This window comes from Pogonomyrmex barbatus, unplaced genomic scaffold (assembly GCF_055798465.1).
Source record: "Pogonomyrmex barbatus isolate J1 unplaced genomic scaffold, ASM5579846v1 scaffold1, whole genome shotgun sequence".
Lineage (NCBI taxonomy): Eukaryota > Metazoa > Arthropoda > Insecta > Hymenoptera > Formicidae > Pogonomyrmex > Pogonomyrmex barbatus.
The window spans coordinates 20,426,957-20,437,273 of NW_028297098.1; the positions used below are offsets into that span (position 1 = coordinate 20,426,957).

The window sequence follows — 10,317 nt, forward strand, 5'->3', positions numbered from 1 at the left end:
ATGCCATCTTTTTAAATAGTCAAACGTATCTTACGTACATGCATTAGGAAATGAAAAAAAAAAAAAACATTATTGCATTACTAAAAATTAACTAACCAATACATTTGCATAAACTTTTGTAAGAAAATAAATGTACTAGTATTTCTCTATAAGAAATAAACATGCGTTCAAGTTCTCACGTTGCATCGATCGTTTAATAACAGACTCTTCCAAAGCAAAATTGTCAAATTACGTGTATATCGATTAGGTAGCACTTTTCGCCAATTTCCATTATGCTAAATTAAATAATGTGCGATACGTTTTACAAAAATGGCAAGTTATAAAATATTCAATAAATAAAAATGCGCAGAAGTTTGCTACGCTTTTTACAGTCAAACGCATTTCCATGCTCGTAGAGTAATGATCTGTATTAAAACTAGATACTTCGGCATTCATAGGATCCTTCTACTTGCTGTTGGGTTATGGCCTTATAGTAAATCGAATTTTGTTCAATTTCAAATAATACTCAATTTTGCTATTTTGATAAGTTTCATTATTTTTCAGGTACGTATATTATATATCAAACTCTATTTTTTTACATGTATTATAAAGACACACAATAATGACTTGATGCGCCAATCTTACATAAGCTGTGTATATCTATATGTGAGCCACATATAAGAATCTACGATTATCAAATCTTCATGAAAATTAAATCAATTAATATTCGAATAGAGTGAATCAATAGCTCGGTTGTGATTTACAACAATTAACATTTATCAATATTTAAACAAACTCTTTTTTTCTATGTGTTTTATGAGCAGAAATAAAATCCAAAAAATTGTCAAAGTTTGTTTAAACAATAATGATGTTTTTATCTAGAAAACGTCACTATCTTTAAAAGAAAATTCTTGTTCCTTTTGATGTTCTCGCGATGAATAGTTCGAGTTTAATCGATCAACTGTATAAAAATGTCTTTAGCATCGCAATGATGTATGTGCATGATTCACGTGCGTCTAGATTCATAGGAACGAGAAGGTCTAAGACCAGTTTTTGCTATATCTCAATTTCTTCCTACAATATCAAAAATGTTTCATCGGTTTAAAAACCGTTAAAAACAGCTGATTCTATCTTAAAAATAAATATTTAACATTTAACTATTATATTTCTTCAACCTGAAATAAAACATTTTTGATAATTTAAAAGAGAATTCAGAGAGCATCGTATACCAGCTATATCTAATAGTTATAATGGAACCTTTCCCATTCAATTACTTAAGAAGATAAAAATAATGATATACACACATATGTCGTTTTATAAACAGTATTATAGAAATTTTTTTATGTTACTTCTCATTACAAATAATTGATAATTTCAATATGTAGTTCACTGAATAAATAGAATATTTTAACGCAAACTTATAAGAAAATTTATTATTTTCAGCTTACAATATTTTTGACTGCAGAATGCACTTCCCTTCTTATAATAAAAGTTCTCTGTATCACAACGTTTTCTATGTTATACGTAATAAAATATAACTCATTTTGGGTTAATGCTCATAATGTAAGTTAAATTTGTACTATACGTATGTACTACGTGTATACATATATCATATATATAAAATATGTTTAAACAAATATCTTTTTTATAAATAAATTTCCGCGTACAATAATCTTTCCCAAGTTTTCAAATAAAAAATATTTTAAATATTATAAAAGGTAAGACGTTTAATGAAACAACTACAGCAAATCTGTAATGAGCTAAAAGATGAAGATGAGATAAATATCATGAAAGAATATGGATACAATACAAAACGTTACACAACTCTACTTTCATGTAAGAAGATATAATACATTATAATAATATATTTTAAAGTTGAATAAATTAATTCTAATTATAATTAAATTAATAAATAACTTATAAAATATTAATAATTATAAAACAATTATTAAGATAATTTAATTAATTTTTAGTACTTACATTAAAAAAAATTTTTTTAAAATAAGGATCAAATAATTAAAATTTTTTGAAATATATCTCAGCTTTATCAAGTTTTTTTATAATATTTGAATTAAATTATTTATATTTATATTTTTTTTCTTCATATTTTACTGTCATCAATCATTTGACTCTTATTTATCCTCAAGTTTGTTTGAATTAATAAAATATAAGCAGTAAATATGTAAAAATTATATTTTAAAATAAATATTTGTTAAAAGTAATAAATTAAAAAAGCATTCAAGCAAATATATTTTCACGATAGTGGATACACACACACACACACACACACACACACACACACACACACACGCGCGCGCGCGCGCGCGCATGCATATATAATTTTATATGTTATATTAAAATATTTAAAAAATTGTAATTACATTTTGCAAGATTTATCAGAGTAATAAAATTACAGAACAAAAAGATTAGGACAAACTATAATGTAACTTTTTAATTATAGTAAAATTTATAGACAATTTTTTTAAAAATATTTTTAGTGTTCAGCATTTGTTGCATATGTATTATCTTTGTAACGCCAATTCTAAAGCCAGTCCTTAATATTGTTTTACATACAAATAAATCTCAATCACGTGAACTACACTTTAAGATAATTCAGGAATATTTCATCAATCAAGAAAAGTACTGGTTTGTAATTATGTTACACATGAATACATTCATATGTATCGGAGCGATTACAGTAACAGCGACAGGAACAATGCTTTTAGGATATATTATACACACATGTGGAATATTTAAAATTGCCAGGTAAAGAATATATAACTTCGAATGACAAAAATTACAAAAGATTTGTTTGGTTATAAACAAAAACTTAGTTTTGAATCAATATAAAATTATAAACATATATATTTAACAAAACTATATATTTATGATAAATAATTAATTTACAGTTACCGTATCGAGCAAGCAATAATGACTAAAGCATGTGAAAAGATTTGCATAAAAAGCGAGAAAATGATATACAAAGAAATAATTCATGCCGTAGACATCCATCGTAAAGCTATAAAGTTGGTATATGTATGATGTATACAATAGTATTTCCATAATATGTAATATTATGTAATATTCTATAATATATAATATTTTTTTAAGGTACATTAATTTTATTATGTCCAGTTTTGAAGGATCCTTTTTTTTATTAATAGTAATTTGTGTGATTTGTTTAAGTCTCAATCTTTTTGCAGTAAGTCTCACACTTCTAAATATATTATTATAAAATTATAAAAGTAGTTATGCTAAATAACAATTAATCTATAATCAATCAGAAATATCCAGTAAAAATTATGCAAATTATTTTTTATGTTATATGCTTTCTTTTAATTTTATAATATATTATTATAGAAAACGGATAATTATTAAATATACATAAAATTATCACAATTATTCATTTTAGATTTTTTTGGCTATTTCGATTGGAAATAAAGAAGATTGTATCATTCATTTTCTTATCATAGATAGCTTTCTTGTATATATATTTCTTGGAGCTTATTTCGTACAACAAGTTTTGGATCACAATAATAATGTTTATGATACTGCGTAAGAGATTCATACAATGTTCATATAAGTGAATTCCATTAATTATGTTGTGCATATTAATCAGATATTAAAATTAATAATTATTAATTATATAAATATTGAGCAAATATGAAAATAAGTTTTTTTTTTACATTTACATAATATTCTTTTACATTCGTTTTTATTAAGAAATCTCTGTTAGAAATCTCTGGAATTATCTGGGAGAAAAGAGAAAAACTTTATTTTGAGAATCAAAACAAATGTATTTTGTTGATTTCAATTTCCGATAAATTTAATTTTAAGATAAAGCAAGTACAAATATACATTTTAATAAGAGCAATAACATAAAATCTCTCTCTCTCTCTCTCTTTCTCTCTCTGTTTTTCTTTGTTGCAATTACAATTAGAAGAAAATATATAAGTATAATGCGAACAGCAATTTTTTTTATCGATTCTCCTTACTTATAAGCATCATTTTACAGATACAATGTTCAATGGTATGTAGCTTCCATACATACGCAAAAATTAATACTCTTCATATTGCAAAAGGGTAGCAAAGTCTTCACTCTCAAAATCGGCAAATTATTTGACGCATCATTAGAATGTTTTGGCACGGTAATAATCACAAGACATCATACATTAAAATAATTATAATTCAAAATCCTCCATTAAACAATAATACGGCGGATGTATTTTATTTCAGTTAATAAAACTATCGATGTCTTACTTCACTTTTATATATTCTATGCAGCAATAAAGCTGTAGTATCTAAGGCTTAGTAGGCCGGCTGTATAAGGTAATTTTCACAATTAAAAAATAACATAATTTAAGCGAAACTTGTACAAATTAAATAACGTGTTATTATCGCCGATTTCATTTTTATTGTTATATTTTAAACAAATAACCACAAAAAATTATGATTATTTATTTAACAAAATTAAATGCAATTTATAGATAATTGCTAAAATGGAATCAGATATGTTACAAGAGATATAACGAATTAATTTTTACAATTAAAAATGTGAATATTTGGTGTTTTCTACAATTGTAATTCTTTATAGGGTAGATATTTTGGGTAAATATTTTTTATGTTTTTGATAAATATTTTATAAAGAATTTCTGTTAATTCCTAAAATAATAATATAATAATATAATAATATAATAATATAATAATATAATAATAAAGATTCCATTCTTATAATTATTTATTCAACTACGAGATAACGAAATTATTATATTATTTATTAGTGTATGTATCACCAAACCTTATAGCTATAGAAGACATAACTATTGTGACTATTAATTTAGCAACTATAAAACGATTCAATAATTTACGATTCAATTATTTAATTATTTAAGAAGTGTATTCGTCGTTTTGAACGAATTTTAAAACAGTTTACACTACAAAGAAGGATTTTATTGTCATCAACAAATTTCAAGCAGAAGAATATTAAGTTACGTAAATTAATTCATATTTCTGCGATATATATGGCATTAATACACTTTTCATTTCTCGAATTCTGATTATAAAAATATTGACTTAAAAAACTTCGAGCCATTGATCATTGTGACTTCTTTTATATTACACGCATATTTACATGCATATTCTTTCTGTAAATTCAAAAATACAAGGATAAAAATATATTAGTCACAAAAATTATATTTTAAAAAAATTATCTCAAAATCAAGCACACTTGATTATTTTTTATTTGATTTCATTAAAAAACTATTTATAAAAGAATTTCCATGTGTAAAAAGTGTATTTTATAAAAGTATTTATAAAAGTATTCTTTTATAAAAGTATATTTTATAAAAGAATTTCCAAATTTCAGAAGAACTCATTTTTAAATAATACTAAAAATGTAATATTAAATGTAATATTAAATGTAATATTAAAAATTCAATTTCCGCCAACTTCTAAGTTCATTAAATAAAAAAAAACCCTATGACTGTAATATCACATATAAGAAATCTATTTTCCATATAAAAAAATTAATCAATTTTTAATTAATACAAAAGATGTGAAAGTCGCGATGACGTGGTGCAGATGCGGATGCAGTGTGAAATGAGTGTGGATGTGAGAACAACGGATGTTGAAGCATATATAATCCCATAAAAAAAATCTCATAAAGATTAAAATTTTATCAATAAAAAATTAATGTAAACTTATAATTATTACTAAAATTTAATAGAATTATTGAACATGTTCATATCTGTAAAATAATAATATGTAATTATTATTCTTATCTATAAATTTTAAATTATATGGATCTAAAAATCAAACGCATTGAAAGAACATTATTAATAATAATTTAATAAATAATGATAAATAAGAAAAAAATATATATAAGAAAGTTTGAAGTTAATAAGGAAGTTAATAAGGAATAAGTTATAAATTATAAAAAATAAATTATAAGAATATTATTACAGAAATACAAATAGCAGGACAGGTTTTAAAACTATAAAGCTTCTTCGAAATAACTAATATTTAATAAATATTTATAAATAATTACAATGATTATATAGATAGATATATATATATATATATATATATATATATATATATCATATCATTTATAGATCAAATTTTTTGACAAATATTCTATGAAATTACAAACTAATTGACATTAATTATTGATTAATAAAATCTGTTTAATCGAAACACTAGGTTAGTAAGAGAAAATTGTAAGAAATGTTAATTTTGTTAAAAAAATAAAGTAAAGTTTAAAACAATGTTATTTACAATGAGTATTACCGGTAATAAATTAATAGTTGATATCTTGATAAATTGAGTGATTGATAAAAACTTTCTAAATAGTCAAACGCAGATGTTTTATGCAGATGCACTACAAAATAAAAGAGACATATTATTGTATTACTGGAAACTGACCAATACGCTTGCGCAAACTTTTGTAAAAAAACAAATGAACCAATATTTTTCTTACTTTTGTAAGAAATAAACATACGTTCAAATTCTCACGTTATATTGATCGCTTAATAACGGACTCTTTCTAAGGCAAAAGTGTTAAATTATACTCCTATTATATTCCTATTTCAAAGCACTTTTCGCCAATTTTCATTATGTTAAATTAAATAATGTGCGTTTTGCAAAAATGGTACGTTATAAAATATTTAATAAATAAAAATGTGCAGATGTTTATTGCACTTTTTACAGTCAAACGCATTTACATGCTCGTAGAGTAATGATCTGTATTAAAACTAGATATTTCGGTATTCATAGGATCCTTCTACTTGCTGTTGGGTTATGGCCTTATAGTAAATCGAATTTTGTTCAATTTCAAATAATACTCAATTTTGCTATTTTGATAAGTTTCATTATTTTTCAGGTACATATATTATATATCAAACTCTATTTTTTCACATGTATTATAAAGACACACAATAATGACTTGATGCGTCAATCTTACATAAGCTGTGTATATTTATATGTGAGCCACATATAAGAATCTACGATTATCAAATCTTCATGAAAATTAAATCAATTAATTTCCGAATAGAGTGAATCAATAACTCGGCTTCGATTTACAACAATTAACATTTATCAACATTTAAACAAACTCTTTTTTTCTATGTGTTTTATGAGCAGAAATAAAATCCAAAAAATTGTCAAAGTTTGTTTAAACAATAATAATGTTTTTATTTAGAAAACGTCTATCTATCTTTAAAAGAAAATTCTTGTTCCTTTTGATGTTCTCGCGATGAATAGTTCGAGTTTAATCGATCAACTGTATAAAAATGTCTTCAGCATCGCAATGATGTATGTGCATGATTCACGTGCGTCTAGATTCATAGGAACGAGAAGGTCTAAGACCAGTTTTTGCTATATCTCAATTTCTTCCTACAATATCAAAATTGTTTCATCGGTTTAAAAACCCTTAAAAACAGCTGATTCTAGCTTAAAAATAAATATTTAACTTTTACATTTTTTCAAACTGAAATAAAACGTTTTTGATAATTTAAAAGAGAATTCAGAGATTATCGTATACCAGCTATATCTAATAGTTATAATGAAATCTTTCCCATTCAATTACTTAAGAAGATAAAAATAATGATACACACACATCGTTTTACAAACATTTATTATAGAAATTTTTTTATGTTACTTCTCATTACAAATAATTGATAATTTCAATATGTAGTTCACTGAACAAATAGAATATTTTAACGCAAACTTATAGGAAAATTTGTTATTTTCAGCTTACAATATTTTTGACTGCAGAATGCACTTCTCTTCTTATAATAAAAGTTCTCTGTATCACAACGTTTTCTATGTTATATGTAATAAAGTATAACTCATTTTGGGTTAATGCTCATAATGTAAGTTAAATTTGTACTATACGTATGTACTACGTGTATACATATATCATATATATATAAAATATGTTTAAACAAATATCTTTTTTATAAATAAATTTTCGCGTACAATAATCTTTTCCAAGTTTTCAAATAAAAAATATTTTAAATATTATAAAAGGTAAGACGTTTAATGAAACAACTACAGCAAATCTGTAATGAGCTAAAAGATGAAGATGAGATAAATATCATGAAAGAATATGGATATAATACAAAACGTTATACAACTCTACTTTCATGTAAGAAGATATAATACATTATAATAATATATTTTAAAGTTGAATAAATTAATTCTAATTATAATTAAATTAATAAATAACTTATAAAATATTAATAATTATAAAACAATAATTAAGATAATTTAATTAATTTTTAGTACTTACATTTAAAAAAATTTAAAAAAAATAAGGATCATATAAGTAAAATTTTTGAAATATATCTCAGCTTTATCAAGTTTTTTTATAATACTGAATTAAATTATTTATATTTTTTTCTTCATATTTTACTGTCATCAATCATTTGACTCTTATTTATCCTCAAGTTTGTTTGAATTAATAAAATATAAGCTAAAATATAAGCAGTAAATATGTAAAAATTATATTTTAAAATAAATATTTGTTAAAAGTAATAAATTAAAAAAGCATTCAAGCAAATATATTTTCACGATAGTGGATACACACACACACACACACACACACACACACACGCGCGCGCGCGCGCGCGCGCGCGCGCGCGCATATATAATTTTATATGTTATATTAAAATATTTAAAAAATTGTAATTACATTTTGCAAGATTTATCAGAGTAATAAAATTACAGAACAAAAAGATTAGGACAAACTATAATGTAACTTTTTAAATTATAGTAAAATTTATAGACAATTTTTTTAAAAATATTTTTAGTGTTCAGCATTTGTTGCATATGTATTATCTTTGTAACGCCAATTCTAAAGCCAGTCCTTAATATTGTTTTACATACAAATAAATCTCAATCACGTGAACTACTACACTTTAAGATAATTCAGGAATATTTCATCAATCAAGAAAAGTACTGGTTTGTAATTATGTTGCACATGAATACATTCATATGTATCGGAGCGATTACAGTAACAGCGACAGGAACAATGCTTTTAGGATATATTATACACACATGTGGAATATTTAAAATTGCCAGGTAAAGAATATATAACTTCGAACGATTACAAAAGATTTGTTTGGTTATAAACAAAAACTTAGTTTTGAATCAATATAAAATTATAAACATATATATTTAACAAAACTATATATTTATGATAAATAATTAATTTACAGTTATCGTATCGAGCAAGCAATAATGACTAAAGCATGTGAAAAGATTTGCATAAAAAGCGAGAAAATGATATACAAAGAAATAATTCATGCCGTAGACATCCATCGTAAAGCTATAAAGTTGGTATATGTATGATGTATACAACAGTATTTCCATAATATGTAATATTATGTAATATTCTATAATATGTAATATTTTTTTAAGATACATTAATTTTATTGTGTCCAGTTTTGAAGGATCCTTTTTTTTATTAATAGTAATTTGTGTGATTTGTTTAAGTCTCAATCTTTTTGCAGTAAGTCTCACATTTCTAAATATATTATTATAAAATTATAAAGGTAATTATGCTAAATAACAATTAATCTATAATCAATCAGAAATATCCAGAAAAAATTATGCAAATTATTTTTTATGTTATATGCCTTCTTTTAACTTTATAATATATTATTATAGGAAACTGTATTTAATTATTAAATATACATAAAATTATCACAATTATTCATTTTAGATTTTTTTGGCTGTTTCGGTTGGAAATAAAGAAGATTGTATCATTCATTTTCTTATCATAGATAGCTTTCTTGTATATATATTTCTTGGATGTTATTTCATACAACAAGTTTTGGATCACAATAATAATGTTTATGATACTGCGTAAGAGATTCATACAATGTTCATATAAGTGAATTCCATTAATTGTGTTGTACATATTAATTACATAATATTAAAATTAATAATTATTAATTATATAAATATTGAGCAAATATGAAAATAAGTTTTTTTTTTACATTTACATAATATTCTTTTACATTCGCTTTATTATTACTTTGTTATGGGAACAAAGAGAAAAACTTTAATTTGAGAACCAAAACAAATGTATTTTGTCGATATTTCCATTTCCGATAAACTTAATTTTAAGATAAAGCAAGGACAAATATATATTTTAATAATAAGAGCAATAACATAAAATCTCTCTCTCTCTCTCTCTCTCTCTTTCTCTCTCTGTTTTCCTTTGTTACAATTACAATTATAGAAGAAAATATATAAGTATAATGCGAACAACAATTTTTTTTACCGATTCTCCTTACTTATAAGCATCATTTTACAGATACAATGTTCAATGGT

General features: G+C 23.5%; 1 pseudogene; it reads left to right on the forward strand.

Moving 5' to 3' along the window:
• The first annotated feature begins 399 nt into the window (after nucleotides 1-399).
• LOC112552582 (uncharacterized) lies at nucleotides 400-4,269 on the forward strand (annotated as a pseudogene).
• Nucleotides 4,270-10,317: the final 6,048 nt, after the last annotated feature.